The following is a 23,885-nucleotide window of genomic DNA, read 5'->3' on the forward strand; positions in this document are numbered from 1 at the left end:
GTGGGCCCCTCGCTGCTCGAGCACCCGTAAATGGGTAGAGTTAGAGTGGTGGACTGGATGTCAGAGTAGATTGGCTCAGTGGGCCGTTGCGGACTTCCTTACCTTTTCTCCTCGCATAGGCACGTACAAAAATGATTCCTTTCAGGGCTACAATTGGACTTATCAGAACCCCACCCAAGCAGTGTCCTCTGACCCATTTGATTTATGGCTACTGTGTGGGGTTAATGGGTCCTGCACCGATATAAGTGCCATGAGCATGTTAAAAGGTGGAACGATTAAAAACTGTTCTGCTACATGGAACAGTACATTTGAGACCAATGTTAACATAACTCAGTGCACTAAGAATCATCCTATGGGTCCGACTCCCGTATATACCCTTCCACAATTTCCCCCTTGCCGCTAACCTCTCTCGACATTTGAGTTCACAGCTTAAGGGTAACTGGACTATGGGATTTGATAGCGCCTTGCACCAGCTCCGCTCGCAGATACTGATGGTCAATGCATCCCGCGTGTCCCTGCCTGTCGCAATGGAATTTGCACAGTGGCTTTCGAAGACGTTCAACACCCTTTAGGAATGGGCGGGCATCGGGGTGCTGGGCCTTCTGCTTGCACTAGGCTCGCTGACTGGTCTTTGGTGCATATGTAAGTTGCGCAGGCAACGAAGGGCTGACCAAGAAATTCTGATCCAGGCCATGCTAACAATGCAAGAACAGTCCTCCCCAGCGGTCTGGCTTAGCATGCTGAAAGGGTAGCCAATGACGGGTAAGACCGCCGAGTGGTTCAGCGAACCTAAAACAGGAGACCAGCCATGCTGCTGGATCATCCAAAGACGGGTACCGCGATCTACTGACAGGTGGCAACCTAAGACAGGCACCTTTCCCTGCTATAAAAAACAGAAAAGGGGGAGCTGTAGGAGGCGGATGCAAGACCCTGCCCGAGCACATGGCAAGGTACGGCCTGCCGGCCTCTAGTGCTCCCACCCCCCGGCCAGATACCGCAATGAGTGAGCGACCAATGCGAGGCCATGGAATGGGTCAGCCCTGCCTCTGCCAGCCTATCATGAGCTGCCACGCAGCCTGGGTGGCAGATATATATGGGGGAGCAAGCAGCGGGGAGGGGAAGGAAGAAGGAAGAAAAGAACCAATAAAAGTCTCTGCAACGAATCCCGGTGTCGTCAGTTCTTCAAACTGCGGGCAGTTTGAGCGGCTCCGGCAAAGTGGCTCCTTTATTCAATCTCTGAATGTGCCCTAGGAGTGTCCAGAGTTCTGTTCTGGGTCTTCCTCTCTTCTCTAACTAGATTCTTTCTCTATGGGATTCAAATACTTTTCTATAAAATACCATCAATGGGCTGGTGACACCAAGAATTTTATCTTCTGCCTTTGATTACCTTCCTGAGCTTCATCTTTTATTTTTATCTAACTGGCTTCTTGATAACACTGCTTGCATGTCTAAAAGGCATCTCGAGGGGCACCTGGGTGGCTCAGTTGGTTAAGTGTCCAACTTTTGCTCAGGTCATGATTTCACAGTTCATGAGTTTGAGCCCCGTATTGGGCTCTCTGCTGTCAGCTCAGAGCCCACTTGGAATCATCTGTCTCCCTCTCTCTCTTCTGCCTCTCCCCCTCCCCAACTTGCGCATGTGTGTGTGCTCTCTTTCTCAAAAATAAAAAACTTAAAAAAAAAAAGAGGCATCTCAAAACATACTGTCCAACACAGAACTCTTCATTTTCCCCACTGAAATAAAGCCTTTCCTCCCTTGGTCTTGCCATCACTGAAAATGGTGACAAAATTTGTCCAGTTGCTCAAGCCCAATACCTAGGAGTCAATCTATGATTCATTCCTTTCCCTTTTACTCCTTTTTAACTAATCACCAAAACCTGTTGTCTCTGCCCACAAAATAGATCCTATTTTCATTCACAGGACTCCATCTCCATAGCTAATACTCTTGTCCAAACCACCATCATTTCTAAGCAGGCCTATGGTGATAGCCGCCATTACGCTCCCTCCTCCCACCGGGGTCAGCTACAATCCCTTGTAAATCCGACCAAGTCAGTACCCTGTGCAGATCCCATGAAAGGCTTCAGTGCTATTTAAAATTAAATCCAAAGTTCTCACTTCGGCAAATAAAACCTCTTCTACCCCTCAATCTCATCTCACACTGACTCCTGGGGGCTGTATAACCTTTATAAATATTCCAACCACTTTGTGCCTCAGTTTGCTCACCGACAAAATAGGAATAATGAAAGCATCTGCCCTGTAATGTTGTGAGGATTAAAAGAGTTAATGCATGGAAAGCTCTTACAACTATGACTGGCACATGGCAAAAATTCAGTGTTACCCATCATCATTATTATTATTTTTTCCGCTTTATCCCAACTATTTGAATGACCGGCTTCCTATCCTTTAGAACTCTGCTAAAATGTGTTCTCCTCAGGAAGCCCTTCCCTTACCAGCTAATGTCTCCTTAATCACTATCATGCCACTTTATTGCCTTGATAGTCCCTGTTAATACATGAAATAATTTGGCTTATTGTTAATTGTTGGGATTCTCTATACAGGGTATGAGTCCATGTTTCTCACAATCTTGTTCCTTCTATTTTTTGAGGTATCCTGAGTATTTAGTACACTGTCTGGAACATGGTAGGTACTTGATAGATTTTTATTAGATGAATAAATGGATAAATGTCTAAACTAGTGGAGGAGAAGCTTCTGGCCTGTGTAACAACAATGGAAGGGATGCAGAGAAGTCAGATTTGAGAGACATTTCTGAGAGAGAATGTGAAAATCTTTAAATAAATAAGAATCTCCTGGGGTGCCCGGGTGTGTCAGTCAGTTGAGTGACTCTTGGTTATGGTCTAGGTCATGATCTCACAGTTAGTGAGTTTGAGCCCTGCATCGGACTCTAAAGCCTGCTTGGGATTCTGTCTCCCTCTCTCTCTGCCCCTCCCCTGCTCTCCCTTTGTATCTCTTTCAGAAATAAATAAATAAACAACAACAAAAAAAGAAGTAACTAAAACCTTGGTATATGCTAGACCTGAGGTTCTCAAACATTAAGCATGCCTCAGCACCCCCCGGGGGCTTCTCGGCGGCATCTCGACACAGATCCCGAGGCCCCACCCTCAAAGTTTCTGATTCAGTAAGTCGGAAGTAGGGCCATAGCATCTGCACTTCTCAGGTGCTATTGATGCCTGCTAGCCCAGCAAACATACTCTAAGAACCACTATGCTAGATTGAAATAAGTAGAAGTACTCGAATGTTATTAAATAATCTGGTTTAAAACAGTTTCTATTACCAGTTTTTAAATTATCTCTTTAAGACAATGGAGGGAAACATACTCAATGGGTAAAAAATAAGATTTAAATCAGAAGTTCTGAGTGGATACACAGTTGACCCTTGAACAATGCAGGGGTTAGGGGTACTGACTACCCCCACCCCCTGCCAAAAATCCACCTATAACTTTTGACGTGCCAACAATTTAACTACTACTAGCCTAGTTTTGACCAGAAGTTTTATTGATAACATAAACAGTTGACTAGCACATATTTTATGTTATATATAATACACTGTATTCTTAGGATAAAGTAAACTAGAGGAAAGAGAATGCTAGTGAGAAAATCATAAGGAAGCTAGAGTATCTTTACATTGTACTGTATTTATGAATACCATAAATTTACATTATGCTTATAAAATGAATCATTGTCCCTCAGTATCTATATCAATATTGTCCCATATATTTATTTAAAAACTTCATGTACAGTTCAGGCCAGTGTTGTTCAAGGGTAACCTGTATCAACACCAACATCACTAGCTTTTAGTCACATGAAAGTACAAGATAGCAAAGGGGTTTTCTTTCTTATTGTGAACCCTAAAACTAAACAATGTAATCATTAGCTCTGACTGAACTTTTAACAGGCCAGGATTTCAGAACTGGTTCAAAATGATATCATTTTTACAGCTATAAAGATGCCATCTTCATCAGAATCAGACTGCCAAAGAGTCTTCTGGAGGTCACTGACTTGAGCTGACATATACCCATATATTTGTATCCTATTCTTCTTCCTTATACAAGGCCATAGTCAAGGGCACGGGTTGGCAAACTACGGCCAGCAGGTTAAATCCAGCTTACCATCTGTTTTTGCAAATAAAGTTTTATTGGAACACAGAAGAACTCATTTGTTTATATATTGCCTTGTATGTGAAAACATTACAATGGCAGAGTTGAATAGTGGTGAATGGTATCACCATTTTACAGGTACCAGGAATTCTGTGTGATCTTTATTACACAGATCTTTTATATAACCAAGTTAAGTAGACAATGGCTAGCATAGCATTCGAATCATCCTGTAATATGTGGCTATTTTTCATGGAAAATATAAGCTCTTTGGAAAAGAAGTGTTTTTTTTAAAAAATACACTGTACAAAATAGTCTTCAAATCATGTTCATAAACAGAGGGCACATGACACAATAATGTTAAGGAAACCAATTTTCTGGTCCTTCCATATTTATTTTCTTCTAAAATGGGTCTATCTAAGAAAAAACTGTGGTTCAGTTCTCTTTCCCTATCTCCTAATACAATCAATTTTCCTGACTTTATAAAAGTTTGCCTCTGGTCATCTTGATATTCACACCGGTACATTTCCCTTGCAGTATAAAAATCTCTTGAGTGCCAAACAAAAGGGCCAGTACAGAACACACTGTCCCTAAAGAAGGAGCCCTTGAAAGCAAAGTAAAGCAGACACAGGAAAAAAATATTAAAAGCTGACAGGTCTTCTTTCTTTTGTTTTAATATTTCTTTATTTTTGAGAGAGAGAGAGAGACAGAGTATGAGCAGAGGAGGGGCAGAGATAGAGGGAGACAGAATCCAAAGCAGGCTCCAGGCTCCAAGCTGTCAGCACAGAGCCTGACGTAGGCTTGAGCTCCTGAACCACGAGATCATGACCTGAGCTGAAGTCTGACGCTCAACCAACTGAGCCACCCAGGCGTCCAAAGACAGGTCTTATTTCATCCATTTGTCCGCTAGCCCTTGCAATAAACCATATAGCTGTTTCCATGGTTGTCCATGTGTCTATCTTAAAATTAGAATTCAAAGTGAGATGAGCATAAAAGCAACACACATATGACGCATTTATTTGAACTGAATTAAAAAAAATAAGAGAGATCTTTCGCATTAGAAAACAAGTTGGATTGGTTGATTAGTTTGATAATAAGAACTGGCTTTGAGAATTAGGTTATAAGGCAGCCATTTTCCATAACTGAGTGAACTAAATCTACAACTTTTGATATTTAAATATTTTTAACAGACTAAAAGCATGTAGGCAATATACCAGGAATGGTGTCCTTTGAAAATACTGAAGTGCAGGATAATAAATTTTACATGTCAAATTAAAAGATTTGTATGAGGGGATCCAAAATTCTTTTAAAGTATATTTGAGAAAGGAAAAGAAGGAAGATAGGAAGGAAGGGAGGAAGGGAGAGAGGAGGAGAGAGTGGGAGAGAAGGAGGGAGGGAGGAGGGAAAAAGAAAAGAAAAAAGAAAAAGAAGAAGGAAGGAAAGAAAACTGAACGACTGACTAATGGTGTGCATTAAAAGATGAAGCCCTGGGGTATAAAGCCTGAATGTCCTCGGTAGATCGAAGGGAGAGTCTGTGGCTCCACACAGGGAGAAGGAACTGGAATTGCTGGAATTGTCAAGGTGAGTAAGACAAGGCTAGAGATCTGAGACAACAGAACGGACCCAGCTACATGGCAGGTGACTGATTACCTAACAGGAGGCCCAGGAAACTGCTATAGGGCAATGGAAGATAAGACTTTTAAGAATAGAATATTCAACTTTATGTCAAATACTCAATCTTAAGTTGTTTCTGGCTGCAATGTAACTTTTTCTTTCCTTGTTCCATATTTTTAATATTTTGCAGTTTGCTGAGAAATAGCCTTAAGTTTACACTTCAGGAAATAAAGATCTGGGTGATGTCCAGTGAGACAATGCAATACCAAAAAGGGGCAAAACATGCAGAAGGGAAGAGAGAATGGAAATCAAGAAATCAGCAAATGCAAGAACCATGAGTCAAGAGAAAAGTACAAGATCCACAAGCCTCCACCTCTTGCTACCTCCCCCATTCCTCCGAGGATTCCTAGAACACCGGGATGCGGTTCTGACCAATTTCACTTTTTAAAAAAAATATAAAGTTTATTGTCAAATTGGTTTCCATGTGACACCCAGTGCTCTTCCCCGCAAGTGCCCTCCTCCATGACCATCACCCCCTTCACCTTTTCCCCTCCCCCTTCAGCCTTCAGTTTGTTTTCTGTATTCACTTTTATCTTGAAAACCAAGATGGCCCTTGGCAAATGGATGTTACAAATAAATCAGCAGTGACCTACAATTCAGATTTTAAATCTTGTTCTTTTTTCAAAAAAATTGTTTTCTCTTGAAAATCTATTTAGAGAATCTGCATTGGACAAACAAGCCCCCTCCCTGTTTTGTGTTTTACGTTACTGCAGCTACAGGATACAGAAAACAAATATTTTTCTACCTGATTGAGAAGAGATGATGACCAAGGGCCAGGGTTTCTATTTAAAATCAGATTTGTGTGACTCCAAAGTGACCTACCTATAATAACACAGGCATAATTCTGGTCCAAAAATGTTTAGACTCAAGAAATAGTGAAGTTTCTGAGCTCCATTAAAATAACAATAATAAGGGGAGCCTGGGTAGCTCAGTTGGGAAAGCATATGACTCATGATTTCAGCTCAGGTCATGATCTCACAGTTCGTGAGTTCAAGCCCCACATTGAGCTATGTGCTGACACTGCTCAGTCAAAAACAATTTTTTTAATTAAAAAAATTAAAAAATGTTTTAAATAAAAATAAAATAATAAAGAAATAAAAACTTTTAAATTAAGTAACCTAAAAGTTACTAAGTGAACTATAAAGTGCAAAAATAGGGTGCCTGGGTGGCTCAGTCAGTTGAATATCTGACTCTTGATCTCATGGTTCATGGGATCTAGCCCCTGTGTTGGGCTCCATGTGGATAGCACAGAGCCTGCTTGGGATTCTCTCTCTCCCTCTCCCTCTCTGCCCCTCCCCTGCTCATGCTTTGTCTCTGTCTCTCTCTATCAAAAATAAATAAACATTAAAAAATTTTTAAACATTAAAAAAATAAAGTGTAGAAAATGTTTTGTATATATAACACAGAAACAAAAGTTTGTTTTGAGTTCAAAATACTTAAAATCTGGGGTGTCTGTGGGCTCAGTTGGTTAAGTGTCTGGCTTCGGCTCAGGTCATGATCTCATGGTTTGTGGGTTTAAGCCCCACGTTGGGCTCTGTGATGACAGCTTGGAGTCTGGAACCTGCTTCGGATTCTGCATTTCCCTCTCTCTCTCTCTCTCTGCCCCTCCCCCACTCACGCTCTGTCTCTCAAAAATAAATGTAAAAAAAACTTTAAAAAGAAAATACTTAAAATCTAATGTGATATATAAGTTGTTGAAAGAATTTTCTAGGCCTAAGATGCAGCCACTTCTGCTCAGAGGGCTACATCAGTAACTTAGCTAACTTTCGTGTCCCTGTAAATGCCCCACTTGATCAGAAACACAGGATACCCAGTCTGCCAATCCCCGAATGCCAAGCCAGGTCTGCACTCTGTACTTATTATTTCCTTGTTTCGCTTCACCCCTAAAAAAGTTGACTGTGTGGCTCCAACCAACCAATATTTCCTATTCGTCTCTTCCTTGTTCATTATTCTTTCTCCTATAAAACCTTCCAGCCCATTTTGCAGTTCTCCCAAAGGAGACTGTCCATTTAACGAGGTGTTAAATAAGGTTTGTATTTATTATGGATATTGTCATCGCTTCTCGGCCTTTTGGCTAAGATCAAGTGTAGTATCTGTTCTTATCAGTTTAATATTATGGATATTGTCTTCTTTCATAACTTTTTAAACAAAAATGTATGACAAATGTAGAGTACTCTTAGAAAATAGATATTTTGATTAAATAATTTTAGTTTCTCAAATCCCAGTGTGATGCTGGACAAACAAGGTAGTATTCTGACATCAGACAAGGGAAAAGAAAAGGAAATACGCTGTTTACAAACATCTTTAGGTTAAAGACTTTTCTTATTATAACTCTTAGAAATGGCTCTGTACCCATACTGTGCATATTTCAAAGCACATCTGTGGTTTGTTCTTCCAGCATTTTGACTCTAAAAATAGAAGGCTCCACTGGAAGAATGCCAAGGTAATTATCAAAAGAGCTAGAGCCTAGTGGGGACTGGGACCAGTACAGAAGACAATCAGAGAAGAAGCTATGGGTGATTTGGGGTAAAATTCAGAAACCATCTGTTTAAGTCTTGGCACACACGCAATAAAGGTCAAACCCCATCTTAGGACATTTGAAGCCAAATAAAAGAAAGGATGATTTTGCATTCAGAAACGGTAAACCATTTCTAAAATATATATGGTTTTGGGATTCCACAGGCATAATGGCAAGTGTGTTATTATGTAGTGAACCATATCTGTTAAGTATGTTCACAGATTAGAATTCCATTACTTTAGCCATTAATTCACTCAAGATAAATTTGCTTCATATCTGTTCTGTGCCAGGCCAAGCTTAGAGGCTGTTAAGAGATAGGAAGTGAATACTACTAATTTACTGACCATCTAATGTCACAAAGACTTTGGACCACTTCATGTAAACTACCTGCCAGCTCCCAAACCTCAGAGACACGTGCCCCTGGGGACAAAGCTGTGTCAGAGCTCCCTTCAAACCAAATCCACCCTGAAAGCCCTTGTCCTCACTTACCTTGACCCACTGCTTCCCTTAGGAGGAGAAAGAGAGGGAAGGAATGAGAAAGACACAGTCACTGGTCTCCCTAAAGGATTTTGGACACAAGGACACAAAGTAATCTGTATATAAATGACTATAATAGGAGCTTCCCAAGAAAGGACCCAAGTGGCAAAGGTGTTCATCCTCTCTTTCTTATGGCTGAGTTTCAGCTAAGCCTGTAGGGATGAGTTGGACTCACCCAGGCTGAAAGAAAAGCAACTTAAATTCCAAAATTAATCATAAAACCATGATTTCTTGGGCTTATAAAAAGGAACATGACTCAAAGAGAATCATGAAAGTAAGTTGTTTTTTGAGATGTGGCTCCTCCGTTCCTTAATATTTCAAGCCCCTTCTTACTTAGACACACATCCACGCATGCATGCACACACGCACATGCATGCACGCCCCAAAATAGTAAGTAAATAAGTACAGAAAATATAAAAATGCTCGGGAACAATATTAAGTAAAGATTTAACTAACAGCTTGGAGGAAATAATCCATGTTTCGACAGAAAAGAAGGGGAACAGTAGGCATGTGCTAAGTCATTCAGACCTTCTGAGACATAATTCTAAGGAGTGTGACTCAGACGGTAGGATTGCAAAGTGGGGATGAAGACTGAAGAGGCTCTGTGCTTCTCCACACAGAGAAGCAGGTGTATTTACTGCCCGAAGACACATGGAAAGGTGACGAGAAGCAAACATAAACTTCCACTGCAATTTAAAGAGGGCATCCCTACGCATCCCACCACTTCTTTCTTTACTTTTTGAAAGCATGGATGCTTAGTTCTGTTTGCTTTTCAATGCTGGGAGATCCTTCCCAAATGTCGTCTTTTCATATTCATAGAGTAGCTTGCTTAAAATATTTGGAGCTAAGGTGTGTGCAAAAGGTCACAGTACCTGTGAAGGAGGATCGAGCTGGGATAAAAATACATGAGGTCAAGGCTGCAAAATAGAGAAACTGATCTAATAATCTCGAGCAATGATTCCTATCAAAATTTGGCCAAGAAATGTGCTTCCCAAATTTCAAAATAATTTGCTTAAAAACAAAAATTAATAAAAGCTAGTGTTTACTTTAGACTTACTTGGGGAAATTATTTAATAGCTTTGAAAGAAGTACAGCATTTCTAAAACTTCTACTCAAAAATAATAAAGCAATGACAACAATGACTGAAAAAAAATAAGGGTAGGAAATGAGTTTTCTTAACCAAGGACTTCTAGATAAGCTCCTGGAAAAAAAAAAAATCAGTGTTTAGAGAACAGAGACAAAGCAAAAGAAAACCAGTCAATAATTTACAATATTCCAAAGTGGGGAAAAACTATCTTACATCCCTGCCTTCATTTCAGGAATTTTAAAAACTTCAATGGGATAAACAGTGTTCAACAATTCAAGTTTTAAACATTATACCTCTAATTTATTCCAGAAATATTTTCTTATATTTACAAAATTGCTGTTCTCTTCCTAGGAGAAACCTAGATTCACTGGGAAAAGTTAGCACATCTCACATAGAGAGAGTAAGCGTGGATAAAATGTCCTGAAATAGTTACTATTATTCATAACAGGCTTTATATGTCAGATGACCCTATAACACTTATCAGTGGTACGAATGTGCTAGTACAGATTTTTGGTAATTTTTAGTGAGATGAAGATTTGTTTGTTGGCCTGTCTCCCAATGGGGAAAGAAATGCCTTTCTACAATTTTACATTTAAAAAGAAGTATTATGAAACCGATCTTTGATTACTGGAAGGGAATTAATTTTCAGTTTTGGATAAAGATTCCAATGACTTTTCCCTTCTCCAAATATGTTCCTCCCTCTATTCCTGAGGACTGAAAGACAGTGAGAGAGAGACCAGACAAAGGCCTAAAACAGGAGTAGACCAGAACTGAGAAACAAAGAGTATCAAGGATAGAAAAAAGAAATGATGAAAGACTTAGTGAGTAAAAATGGTTTGCAGAGCAAAGTTGTTTGAGCGAAGTGCAAATTTTGAGGTACTTCATTATTCTGCCCAGTAAGACCCAGCTTTTCCCTAATGTGGTGAATTATGTTTGGGGCTGGACCTTCTCAGGTGGTACGAGCCACAAGACAGGGCCCCACTGGTATCAGTTGGGACACAGAGCACACCACAGCCAAATGTACTTTATACAGAAAAAACAAAATCAAATCTAAATGAATTTCTAGAGCAGATGTGCAAGGACTAAAGGAGATTCAAAAAAGTGTGTTGAGAAAGGGAAAGGCTGTTTTACTTCTCAGAAGGGAGAGGGTGATAGAGAGAGGTCACTAGGCAGGGGGAACCTGGGGAACAAAGTAGGGGTTCCCTTGTGTCAGAGAGCTGGGCTGTTGACAAATCCATCTCACCATGGATGACAGTCTTCCAGTCTCTAGTCCTTCCACCCTGCCCTTTTCTTTTCCTATCTTCTTGTCTCTTTCTCCTCCCTCTTGGCGAAGGATCAGATCCTTGTCCATATAGTAGGGGGTGACTCTGGATTTATGGTACCTGAAGGTACAGAATGGGAGCTTTTTGGGCACCTAAAATAATTAGGAAGTAAATATGATTTTCCTCACACACACACACACACACACACACACACACACAAACGAAGGAAAAAGAGCAGTAAAAGATAATGAGTTAAGAGTAGAAGAAAAGAGGGAGTTAAGCGTCCGGCTTTGGCTCAGGTCGTGATCTCACGATTCGTGGGTTCGAGCCCCACGTCGGGCTCTGTGCTGACAGCTAGCTCAGAGCCTGGAGCCTGCTTCAGATTCTGTGTCTCCCTCTCTCTCTGCCCCTACCCTGCTCATGCTGTCTCTCTCTGTCTCTCAAAAAAAACAAAAACAAAAACAAACAAAAAACAACCATTAAGAGTAGAAGAAAGAAAGAGTAGAAGAGATCCCTGGAAGTGAGTTATATCCTGTGGGCTCATTCAGGTATCTCACAGAAGCCCCTGGAATATGAAGAACGGGTTGAGAGAAGGAGGGAAGCTCCTGAGGTGAGAAAATAGATGCAAAAGTTAAGGTATCTCTGCCCTTTTTGAAAATAAAAAGCTTGCAGTAACATATCAAGCAAACTCTAAGCTTATTGTGTTGAAAATCCTTAAAAAACATGATTTAAAAAATAAGTATTCTGCATTATCTCTCCAATATTTCTTTAATAAAGAAAAAAGATAGTATTTTGGTCTTTTTTTCTTACAAAATATTAATTTCATGATTATCCATGTACATTATTACACATGTGCCTTATAGTACATGTTCTGTGAGACAAAACTCTGAGAAAGATATTAAATTTACTGAAAATTCAAGAGTGAGGTGATAGTAGATGAAAGATTATGAAGTGCATAGTAGCCTACAAAGTTAAGTCTTTTAGTTCACGGCTGTTTTCTATAAATTCTTTATAGGTAGAGTCTCTCCAAGGACTGCGGGTTTCTAGAATATTAATTCACTGCAAATGCTGATAGTTTAAAAACATTTGCTTCAAGAATGTGAAACAGAATTTTTAAAATGACCCTTTTCTTGTATTTTTTTAGTCTTGAAAGAAGATTGTAAATTTGCTTTTTTGTTGGCAAAAAGTAAACAAATAAGGGTAGCTCCAATCAATTGTATTTCCTGTATCACCAGTGTTCTCCTTTGTTAGAGTAGCCTTATAAGTAAGTTTTTAATATGTGGTCGGACAAGTCTAGCCTTACTAATTTATATTTCCAGTAAATTTTATTTTTATTTATGCTTGTTCTTCAAAAAGTATTTGTCATTTAGTTACCCTGTTCCAATCCATTGGAATTCTCATTAAAATTGATTAAATATATCTTAACTTGAAAAGAGTTGAAGCGCCTAGGTGGCTCAGTTGTTTAAGTACCCAACTTCGGCTCAGGTCATGGTCTCATGGTTCGTGGCTTTGAGCCCCACATCGGGCTCTCTGCTGACAGCTCAGACCCTGGAGCCTGCTTCAATTCTGGGTCTCTCTCTGCTCCTCCCCCACTGATATTTTTATAAAATGTTATAATTCCTCCATATAGGTCATGTCCTAACCTAATTTCTTTATGCAAGACAAATAGCAGTTAAATGAACAGGAAGGACAAATATAAAGTGAATAGGAAGTTAAAAAAAAAAAAGGCAGTTTAAGGCACTTGCAGTGGATACAGACGGGAAAGCAAAGAAGAACCTGAGGGGTTGTCCACAGATTCTGTGAATGTGGTACCAGGGGCTTTGGGGTCGTCCCTGGAGGCTGTCAAATCATGGCTTCACTCACCCCTTCTAGCCACCAGCTTCTTCCAACCCCTGAGTCATTTCAGACTTTCCAGGTGGGGCTCTTGTGACTTTTCTAGTGGTAGACATGACTTTTTGGCATCTGAGGGATTTAGGATAACATTTTGTTATCAAAGAGACACATTCCTATCACTGGGAAAGCAGTCTTATGTGCCCAGTCTCTGGAGTCCAACTTAGCTGTGTAAGAATGGGCACTGGGCTTGGAGCGCTCCTTACCAAGAAATAAAGAGCCCATACAGCCTGTGCCGGTCTTATCACCTCATATGGGACTATTCTTCCTTGTTGCAGGTGCAGTGAACATTCTTTTGTCTCTGCTTAAGCATGTGCACCATATGACATCTGGCCACCCCCACTGTTTTACTTGTCTTTCAAGGGGAGAGGGAAGCAGTTCCTTCCCCTGAGGCACAAGAGGGATAAGTGAGGGAGGCCCACTGCTGTGTCTCTTCTCTAGGTAAGGGGACTATGTTCCATCTGGTGCTTCACGGCTTTGTGCTTTTCCTAAAGACTCGGATGCCAAGTGGCAATGGGCAGAAGCATCTAGAGTCCTCCTCTGGGATCAATAACCAGTGAATGGTGCTCTGCTTGACATCTATTGAAATGTTATAAGCAATAACTTTTTGGAAGTAGCCTCGGCTCAGTGATTTCAGTTCGACATCTATCGCCATAGACTGTGTATATTTAAAAGAGGCAGTGATAACAATGGATTGAGAATGAGACCAATGAATGCAATGCCGCTTAGAACATGTTATTATTAGTGAATGGAAGATCAGGAGTTAATAACTAAAAGACTGATGCTCACCACCCTTTCTTCCATTATATGCAGATATAAAAATATCCCAAATCCCATTCTATCAGTTTGAGAAAAGCTTAAGGTCACTATACCAAGTCAACTATGTAAGATTCTCCTCTGAAAAAACAATACTTTGTGTTATTTTCAGAAATCTTTCTTTCATATATTGAAAAGAGGTTATCACTTTCCTTATTTACTGGACTATAAAATGAAGCCTGCTTTACATTACAGTGTCTTTTTCAAGGAATAAAGGACATAGTCCAATTGATAATAAATAAAAGGGAGAGAGATTAAATAAACAGGATAACAGTTGGTAGATTATAAAATATTAAATATATCTTGACCTAAAAATGCCCTTTATTTATAAACTCTACATAATGATTCTGAACTTTTAGATGGTGTTCTCTGGAGAGATGCCAACCCAACCTTAAGGCCTTTAGCTCACTGTTTTCTAAAGGGGATGAAAGATCATCCAAATGCCTGAATAATTCTCTAACAGAACACACGGAAAAAAGAGCTTTGTCAGAATGAAAAATGTAGAGGATAAATAAAGCGGATGAACAGTGTCCACCAAGTGAGATATAGAAAGACTTAATAAAATGAGAAGCGCCAGAGTAGGACCTATCTCTAAGCTTGTAAATTTGAACAGGATATCAAGCGATCTATAGCTATCTCTTTCAGCCTGTCAGAGCTAGGCAATAAAAGAGAGAGTGACCTCACACAAAATCTCCTGACTTAGAGCATCAAGAAGACACACAATCAGGTATTAGAAGCAGAAAATGCAGGAGTAGCCACCGGGACCAAAAATCTTATGTGAAAGTTTCACCCTGGTCTTTACAGCTAAGTTAGTGGATTGGAAAGTAACAAGTTTTGAGTTCTAAAGTGACACCATCTTGGTCTTTAAGGTCAAGGGAAAAAGAGGATAACAAAATCATATATTCAGAGTTGACTAGAACAGTTTTAGATGGAATGTCCTGATTAATAAATACTTTCTTAGGTAATCTATGTATGTTCTTCAAGGTTGATGAATGACAAAGTTTTTAAGAAGCTCCAGCATAACTGAATGTTTGCTGGGTCCATTCCAGTATTTATTCATTTAATGTCTAAGAATTTTTAGAGAGAGAATGTGATCAGGGGAGTGGAGCAGAGGGGGAGGGAGGAGAAAGAGAGAGAGAGAGAGAGAGAGAGAGAGAGAGAGAGAGAATCTTAAGCAGGCTCCATGCTCAGCAGAGAGCCGCATATGGGGCTCAATCCCAGACCCTCGGGTCATGATCTGAGCCAAGCCAAAATCAAGAGTTGGACATTCAACTAACTGAACCACCCATGTGTCCCTCTGTTTTTTAAGTTGTATTGTTATTTTTGTGACAGGCTGAGAGAGGGGCTGAGGGAGAGAGAGAGAGAATCTTAAGCAGACTCTACACTGAGCACGGAGGCCATCATTCCAGTATTTAAAAAGCTAGACTAGCAAAAAAAAATCAAGGCTAGGCAAGACATTTTCTGTATGATAAGTCAGAGCCTCCAAAACCTCTATATCAAGTACATATTGTCAAGCAACCAGTGGAAGTGGAGAAAAAAAATTTAATAAAATTACTTTCCTCTGCTCCTAACTCCATTGAAGTGCCTTTGGCTCTGCTACTTGATCTTTTTTCTCAATATTTTGGGCAACAAAGGGCCAGAGTCTATCGCAGACACAACTCTGGCTATCAGCCATTTAGCCCTGGCAAGCTGCAGAAGGGTAGTGAGAGGGAGCTTCTTCAGTTAGCTGAGGGACTTGCGTCTTTACTACGTCATGATGGTGTCCACCAGGAATGTTGTTATTGGTCGGCAAGATGGTGTGGAGACACATTCAAGTGGAGGGAAGTTGTATACAAATCATAAAATAGCTAAGAAGCGTACAGATGGGGTTTCAAGAATAAATGAAAATGTTTAAATGCAATGAAGTAAAACCAATGAATTAATTATAATAATACAAACAATATGGGATTTGCCTAGAACATCACCATAGATTCTGAACTTCATTTATCACACTGCTAACTTTCATACTTGTTTATGATTAGGGGCAGAAACAAAACCTTCTCTGACCACTGTATGGTGCGAGCAGCCAGGTGAGTCAATGTCACCATGTACTATAAGCATCTGGCTGCTTGGACAGTGTCTGTGACCATGCATTCCCCCGTCATTTAGACAGCTGCTAAATCAGAACACAAGGGAACCGAAAAACATTATTGGTTGGCTTAGAGTAAATTTTCTCTTGTATCCAAAGTCACACTACTAGTGAATAACCAGACTGTAACTCATAAGTCAAGTTCCTGACTCTAATCCAATGAAAATCTGGTAATGTATCTTTTACTATGTACAAATAATAACCTTATGGAAGGCAGGGATCATTGCTATGTAGGTACTTTTCTATTACTAATCTGGTTCCTTGTATAATAACATAAAAATTTATTAATTTTTCCTTAAAATAAATGCAGAGTAAAACTGAGTAGGAAAAAAAGTATTAATGCTCCCTTACATTAAAAAGAATAGGTAGATGGGGCACCTGGGTGGTTAAGTTAGTTGAGTGTTTGACTTTGGTTCAGGTCATGATCTCACAGTCTGTGGGTTCAAGCCTTGTGTTGGTCTCTGTGCTGACAGCTCAGAGCCTGGAACCTGCCTTGGATTTCATGTCTTCCTTTCTCTCTGCTCCTCCCCCACTTGTGCATTCTGTCTCTCAAACATGAATAAACGTTAAAAAATTAAAAAAAAAAAGGAATAGGTAGGAAGGGCCAATACAACCAGCAAAGATTTCAACTGTATTTTTATGTGTTTTGTTTTTAAGATAGAATGACCCTCTCCTGGTGGGCAGACACTCACAGTGGGAGTCCAGAATTAGAAAAGAAAATTGCTTTGTAATAGTCTAAACAGGACCCAAATGTTAGTGACTGAACTTGCTTTTGGCCAGTTGCTCATAAATGTGAGTATTTTTGCTATGTTGCTTAATCTTTTGTGATCCAGTAGTGCTTCAGTAGTTATCCTGAAAATACAAAGCACAATGAAGCTAAAAATGCAAGAAACACCTACATATGTATTCCTACATTTTAACTAAAAAAAAGAAAAAGAAAAGTAAACCTTAATGGTGGGTTAATGGAATGACACACAAATCAAAATGTAAATACTTTAGTAAAGTCAAATATGGCATAATTTATCGTCTAATGTTAAGGTAAACATTTGAATAACTTACTGTTCTTCTTCGAACAGTTCTATGAGGACAAACAGCAATGTTCATTATGCTGAGAATAGATAAAATCCTTTAGGAAGAGGAAGAGATGCAGACAAAAAAAAAAAAAAACCACCACTTCTTGGCTGAACTACAAGTGTGTGAATTTTTAGATATACAAGATTAGGGGTGCCCAGGTGGTTCTGTCGGTTAAGTGTCTGACTTGATCTCAGCTCAGGTCACCATCTCACGGTTCATGAGTTTAAGCCCCACATCAGGCTCCGCACTGACAGTGTAAAGTCTGGTTGGGATTCTCTCTCCTTTCTTTCTTTGCCCCTACCCTGCTCTTGCTCTCTCTCTCTAAATAAATAAATAAACAAACAAATTAAAAAAGCTCTAATAAAAAAAAGGATGAGCATTTGACTTTGGTCAGCACAAAGGTGTATCAGTCAATTATGGCACTGCTTTTTAAAATTCATAGTTCATACAAGTACCAAGTGTAGGGGTGCCTGGGTGGCTCAGTCAGTTAAGCATCCGGCTTTGGCTCAGGTCATGATTTCGTAGTTCATGGGTTTGAGCCCTGTGTTGGGTTCTGTGCTGACAGCTAGCTCAGAGCCTGGAGCCTGCTTCAGATTCTGTGTCTCCTGCTCTCTCTGACCCTTTGCTGCTCATGTTGTCTCTCTCTCAAAAAAAAAAAAAACAAAAAAAACACCTTTAGAAAAATAAGTTCTTTAAAAAACATACAAAGTGACATGAGGAAGGTGAGATTTAACTGTACTTTGCTTGGACTTTGTTAGCAAAGGGTCATTTCACCTGGGAACAGGTAAGGGAAGCTATGTGTGTATGTACACAAATATATAGATATAAAGGTACACAGTTATACTTATGAAATGTGTTTATATTTATAAAAACATATTTATATAGTAATATAAGACATATGCTTATTTCCTATACTCACATATATATGGAAAGATGTATATCCTATTACTTACACATATTGATATGTGTTAGTTTTCGCTATGCAGTATCTGTTTCAACAGAAGCTTGCCTACCATCACAGAGCCAAAAAATGCCAGTCTTGCTTTCCTTGCCTCCCTGGAAGCTAGGATGTTACCATGAAAATAAGACTTTGCCAGTCAGATCTACCAACCCAGACACTGCATCAAGAGTTAGTGATATAACTGAGTAGACACTGAGGAGAAGCTGGGTGGCTTAGTTGGTTAAGCCTCTGACTTCGGCTCAGGTATGATCTGATGGCTCATGAGCTCAAGCCCCCCTTGAGGTGAGTTCATGCCCTGCTTCTCTCTCCCTCTCTCTGTCTCCCTCTCTCTCTGCCCCTTGCTCATTTGTGCCCTTTCTCAAAAAAAAAAAAAAAAAGAAAAAAAGAAAGGAAGGAAGGAAGGAAAGAAGGAAGGGAGGGAAGGAGGGAGGGAGGAAGGAAGAAATGGACACTGAAGAAGTTTTCTCTGGAAGCAGCTGTATTTTGCAGCTCCCGAGGACACAGCGTCCTCAGCATCCTGGCCACAATGTGCCTGTCATTAGTGGCAGTGTTGTGCTTGCCACACCAGGTCTGCAGCCTGACTCAGAGCGTTATTTCAGGCTGCAGACCCCCCAAGCCTGGTGGTCCAACCCTCCTAAAAGCTCTGTGAACTAATACTTTTAATACATTTGGTTTTTCACTAAATCAGCTATAGTTAGGTTCTGCTGCTGCCTCTAAAAAACCTCACTGGTAAATCATAGAAGGAGTAACCAGAGTTACTAATGTGGGGGGAAAAGTAGAATTACAAAGCCCAGCTATCGGGAAAGTTAATGGAGCCACAGGAGGGGAAGGGGCATGATCTTCATTGGTGATAAGAGGGGCTCAGATGAGAAAGAGAAGACGCATGTGCTTGGATTTTTTGCTGCAGTCAATTTGCAGTGAACTTTTTACATTTGAAATATCCATTGGGAGCAAAAGAGCAGGTGGATATGGAAGTCTGGAAGCCATGATTCTGCCTCCTTCTTGTGGGGATGGAAACAAGGAAGGACTGGGCATACGTTTGTTCGTGCTTGTCTAACTCCTAATCACCCTCAAGTCCGTGTCCTAATCTCCCCGGCGGTAAGGTCCACTCTGATCCGACCACTGAATGCTACTGCCGGATCCCTCCTACTGTGCTCTGATTTCTTTCTACATAGCATTCGTCACCACCTAATATTTTGGGAGTTTACTTATGTGTTACATTTATGTTAATTGCCTATCACCCCTACCATAATGTAAGCACCAAATCTTTGTTTTTCTTGTGCCTCCCAAACTCCTCAAATAGTTCTTGGCACATAATAGGAGCTCAATAATTATTTATTGAATGAATGAATAGATGTGGCTCGGGTGAAATTAGTAAGAGGCCGGGGGACATGAAAAGGTTGTTGAGGTGATAAAAAGCCTCCAAGGCCACGTGAAGGCTTTAGATTTTATCGTGAGTGACGTGTGAAGCCACTTGGTGTTGCTGAGCACAGAGTACCTGGATCTGACAGATCAAGGAGAAAGAGCCATTTGAGAAGTGGAAACTACAGAGGGATTGGTTATTCATGGAACAAAGTCTTGGAGATCATTAATTAGGGACCCACATGCCCAGGTGGCCGTGGTCAGAAGGTGACACAGGTACATGGTAAGTAAAGATGATTCTACAGGTAAATCACAAATCAGCTATTTTTTATGGTGTTTCTTATTAGCTGCCATTATTCTTTGAGGGGGATAAATTACATTGTCCTGGCAGTTACACTATACTCATTTTAGAAATCAGCTTGGCTGGGGCGCCTGGGTGGCTCAGTCGGTTAAGCGTCCGGCTTCGGCTCAGGTCCTGATCTCACAGTTTGAGTTTGAGCCCTGCATCAGGCTCTGTGCTCAGAGGCTGGAGCCTGCTTCGGATTCTGGGTCTCCTTCTCTCTCTCTTTTCCTCCACCACTTATAACCTGTCTCTCTCTCTCAAAAATAAATAAATGAAAAAAAATGAAAAAAAATCAGCTTGGCTATAAAAATGGTGATCATATTTTCTGACCAACGTCTGAGGTACATAGTTTGGAAAATACTTTTACTAATCTCTAAGTTTACTTAGGTATGAAGTCTTGTAAAGGTATCAAAGTGAAATCACATTTAGTGTTATATTTATACTAAATGACACAACAGAAAGAAAATAAAGAGAGTTTTAGAGGCTATTCAAAGGGCCACTTTAGTTAGATTGTTACCCTACTTGCAAAGGTGGGCTATGGTCTCAGGCTCAGGAGTATGAACATTACTCCAGAAATATTTTCTGAGAACGTATGTAATATCATTAGAGGAATGCTTTAGGAAGATTAATATGGAAGTGACCTCGAATGGAATTAAGCTGGAAATTGGACCTCATCATGTTAATTCAGGCATTCCGAGTAAAATTATGAAAAAAGAAAGTTTGATAATTTGTATTATCAACTTCTGAGCCAGACCAACACTGGTTCAAATTGGAGTTTCATCATTTACCAGCCATGTGATCTTGGGTAAGCTAATTGGTACATCATTTTCCCCATGTTTAAATTGGGGATAAATATTAATATTTAGGAGGGGTGATTCAAGGAGTAAGTGAGTCAATAAGAAAAAGCACTGTGGGGGGGGGGGGCAGCCAGGGTGGCTCAGTCAAGTTGATGGTCAGACTTCAGCTGAGGACATCATCTCATGGTTTGTGAGTTTGAGGCCCACACTGGGCTCGCTGCTGTCAGCACAGAGCCTGCTTTGGATATTCTGTTCCCTTTTTCCCTGCCCCTCCTCATATTCCCTCTCTCTCTGTGTCACAAAAATCAATACAAAACATTAAAGAAAATTTTTAAATAAATAAAAGAAAAGCAATTGGAACTGGGCCTGGTACTTACTAAATGCTATCTGAGTGTTAGCCATTATTGTTGGTATTGTTTCTACCCCCTAGGATTATATTAGACAGAGATATCTTCATGATATATTTCTGCTGCATTCAGTCCCTTTAAAGGGATGGCCAACTGATCCAAAATAATTCAATTATTGTTATAAACATTCAAGAAAACTGATATTTCTAAAAGAAACGCTAATATTTAAAAGTAGAAATACTCAGAGTCATAATCACCACTAATATTATGAAGTGATAAGATTGTAAAATTTTATAAAATGGACATAGGTTATATCAGTTTTGGTCACACCTAAGATTCATAAAATGCTTATAGTTTGATAGACATTGTGCTGCCTGCTTTATATTTGCCATATTCTCCTAATAACTACATCAGATGTGCACTTTTACTTTGCCATTTGCCTAAAGAAAAAACAGGCTTAAAGAATTTGGTAACCTGAGTAAGGAATTAACCAGTAGTAAGAATCTCAAATCGGGTTTGAACCCAGGCATTCTGACCCCTGAATTTGGACTATATTTTTGAGGTTATGGCAGGAAACTGACCTAATGTCTGGTGATCTACAAATTAAAATTTAAAACAAAATGACTAATTTCCAAGAATGCCCAAAAACTGTAATAAAACAAAATATTCTTTATCAGGTTCTTAACAATTTGATAATACATATTTCACTCATGATCAATGGATAAAATAAAATCATAGGTAAGTAGATACTGCACAGAGTTCAAAACCCTAGAGAAATGTCAGCATTATTTCCGTTCTTATGGATTCTTGGACCTGAGTCTACTCAGTGTCTCAAAGTACTGATCAGATATTAGCTGAGACTAGCATTCTCCTAACTCAAAATCAAGTGCAGAAACTTATCAAAAACTTCTTTACATAAAATACTTATTTCATAGAAACTGTCTACTGGAATGGTTGACAGAGCTGCCAACAAAAGTTAAATGAAGACATTCATCTGTTAAAATATATTCTTGTATCTGTTCATTAAATTCATTCAGAAAATATCTGTTGAGTAATTTTGGTTTTAGGAAGCTGGGGATACTACAGAGACCAAGATAGACATTGTTCCTGTTGTTAGAGGGACTATGTTCTGATGAAAAAGACAGAAGATATATAGATAGACAGACTAATAAACAAAATAATCATTCTTATGAAGGAAATAGTGAGATGAGTCACAGAATTACTAAGAGTGAGTTAGAGAAAGTGACTTCAGAAAGAGCAAGCTTTGGGGCACCTGGGTGGCTCAGTCGGTTAAGCGTCTGGCTTCAGCTCAGGTCATGATCTCACGGTTTGGGTTTGTGGGTTTGAGCCCCGTGTCAGGCTCTGTGCTGACAGCTAGCTCAGAGCCTGGAGGCTCTGACCCTCTCTGATCCTCCCTCTCTCTCTGACCCTCCCCTGCTTGCGCTGTCTCTCTCTGTCTCTCAAAAATAAATAAAAAATAAATAAATAAAAAAATATTAAAAAAAAAAAGAAAAAGAAAGGGCAAGCCTAAAAGACCTACTTAAGAAAAAGACATTCAAGCTTACTAAAATATGAATGAGAACAAGGAAAAGAGTTCTGAGCGTAGAAAACCTACAGAATCCATCAGCACGTCCACATCTCCAAAGAAACAATGTAAAGATTCTATTTTCTTTCCTAACACCTTCTGGATACTTCCAACTCTGTTTTCATTTTAATAAAATACACTTCATTCACGAACTTCCTTGAGAGCATGCACCACATCTTACTGATCATCTTCACAGCCCTGATATTTCACACCATGCCTTGACATTGTGGGCACTCAAAAGAGATTGAGGGCCAACTAAATATATAGATCAATGAAGGGTTAACAATGGATCTGAAAGGTTTTTTAGAAGAAATTTTAAAACTTATGGTGGAGGGTAACATCAGCAAAAATGGTATAGAGTAAGGACTTCAAAATTTTCCTCTTTAAAATCAATGAAAATTTTGATAAAAAATGGTCAGAATCAACTTTTCATATCTTTGGAAATTAACCAAAGCTTACAGCAACCCCATCCTTCTCTCCGTGGCTCCACAGTAGCCTTGAAAACCAATCACCTACGATCACAGTGCAAACCAGCAGCTCAGGAGCTATCCGAGGGGACAGAAGATTGGAACTCCTTCAAAACCTCATTCCTAGAGAATTCTCATTATTTGACCTGTCTGACAATTCCTTGCAAGGTCCCACTTAAACAACACTATCTTTATCTGACTGGACTTGGAACTTACTCAGTAGAATAAGTCTTTTCCCCAGGGGTGCTAGTTGGAAACCTTTAAAGATAATGAACTGTGCAGCTCCCTGAGGCAATAGATAACAGTTGGGACAAACAACAGGCAAATCACAAAGATTAAAATGAAGAGCTAGGGAATGAGATGTCCTAGCGGCTTTGAAGAGGTCCAATGTATTCCTGGGACTATAGAAATGCCTGTACTTACAAAGGACTGTGCGAATGCCTGGGGCTTTATTCAGGTTCTGGAAAGAGCTGACCTACGGCTGACCTTGAATCTGTGCCCAAGCGAAGTGACTTTAAGACAGAGCTGCCTACTGCCTGGTTGAGTGCTGAAGGCATGCTCCACCATGTAAACAAAATCCAAAACATCCAACCTGGAGTCTTCCTGGTCCTTAGTGTAAAAAATCTTCAGCCAGCTATTAGTTGACTACTAAACCAACCACATAGGTGGCCACACTATATCAAATTTAGAGAATTCGTTAACAAAAGTCCGTAAGGAAACACACAAACAAGAGCTGTGACCAGGAGCAGTAACAATAAACCCTGGGGAGATAGAGGAATCTGAGTTCCCGAGTTGCCACATTGTATTATTTAACATGTCCCATTAGCAACAGAAAATTACAAGACATATAACAAGAAATATGCAAAAATACATGGAACAAGAAAAATACATGTCATACACAAGGGAAAAAGCAATCAGTAGAAACTATC

The 23,885-nt window shown here is 39.8% G+C and overlaps 1 protein-coding gene and 1 pseudogene across 1 annotated transcript in view; one reads left to right on the forward strand and one right to left on the reverse strand.

The window, feature by feature from the left end:
- LOC115296949 (24-hydroxycholesterol 7-alpha-hydroxylase) overlaps positions 1 to 23,885 on the reverse strand; it is a 96,294-nt gene that overhangs the window by 35,875 nt on the left and 36,534 nt on the right. The gene's annotated exons all lie outside the window — the stretch shown is intronic.
- LOC115297361 lies at positions 7,837 to 7,961 on the forward strand (annotated as a pseudogene).

This window comes from Suricata suricatta, chromosome 7 (assembly GCF_006229205.1).
Source record: "Suricata suricatta isolate VVHF042 chromosome 7, meerkat_22Aug2017_6uvM2_HiC, whole genome shotgun sequence".
In the NCBI taxonomy this organism is placed as follows: Eukaryota; Metazoa; Chordata; class Mammalia; order Carnivora; family Herpestidae; genus Suricata; species Suricata suricatta.